This window comes from Callorhinus ursinus, unplaced genomic scaffold (assembly GCF_003265705.2).
Source record: "Callorhinus ursinus isolate GAN/ISIS: 27379988/994484 unplaced genomic scaffold, GSC_fseal_2.0 scaffold8742, whole genome shotgun sequence".
NCBI lineage: Eukaryota > Metazoa > Chordata > Mammalia > Carnivora > Otariidae > Callorhinus > Callorhinus ursinus.
In genome coordinates, this window is record NW_027405792.1 from 977 (window position 1) to 1,859 (window position 883).

General features: G+C 59.2%; 1 pseudogene; it reads right to left on the bottom strand.

Moving 5' to 3' along the window:
* Positions 1 to 233: 233 nt before the first annotated feature.
* LOC141372343 (histo-blood group ABO system transferase-like) lies at positions 234 to 819 on the bottom strand (annotated as a pseudogene).
* Between the last annotated feature and the right edge of the window lie 64 nt (positions 820 to 883).

The following is an 883-nucleotide window of genomic DNA, read 5'->3' on the forward strand; positions in this document are numbered from 1 at the left end:
AACCCAGCAGCCTCGGGTCCCGCAGGTCCTCCAGTGTCCAGCCCAGCAGTCGTGGGTCCTGCATGGTCTCTGGGGGCAGCCCCTCATGAGTTCTGTTTGTCCTGGTGATTCTTGGGCTTGGCCTGAATCTCAGCTTCTTCATGACAGGGGCAGTCTATCAGCTGCAGGTCCCACAGGTCTTTCAGGGGACAACCCAATACCGCAGGTCCCACAGCTCCTCCGAGTACAGGCCCTCATGAGTTCTGGGTGTCCTGGTGAATCTTGGGCACAGCCATGGATCTCAGCTTCCTCATGACACTGGGAATGATGTGGGGGCCAGCCCAGCAGCCGTGGGTCCCACAGGTCCTCCGGGGACAGCACCTTGGTGGCCCTGTGGCCCAGCAGGTACCTGTTCATGTGGCTCTTATCGGGCCACATGGCCTCAGTTCCATTGGCCCAGTTGACCCCCATCACCTGGTGACAGGCAGAGGTCAGTCGGGGAAACTCCACCACCAATTCCCCAAAAAACGCCCCCATGTAGTAAAAATTGCCCTGGGACCTGGGGATGTGGGTCTGGGACTGTGGCCAGTGCTCGTAGCTAAAGTCCTCAGGGGTTGCCCAGTAGAAACCGGGGTGTGGTGTGCCAAAGATGGGGGACAGGATCTCCATGCCCACATGGTCGCAGATCTTCATTCCCGCATCCACGTCCACGCACACCAGGTCTTCCACGTCACAGAGGAAGCGCTGCTCGAGAAAGCGGCTGATCATCGCTATGTGTCACATGGACACATCCTGCCCGTGCAAGACGCCGTGGACCTCGATGACCACCACCCTCCAGCCCTCCCAGAATGGCACACAGGGCACAGCAACCAGCTGGTCTTTGAAGACGTAGTATGTGACGCTG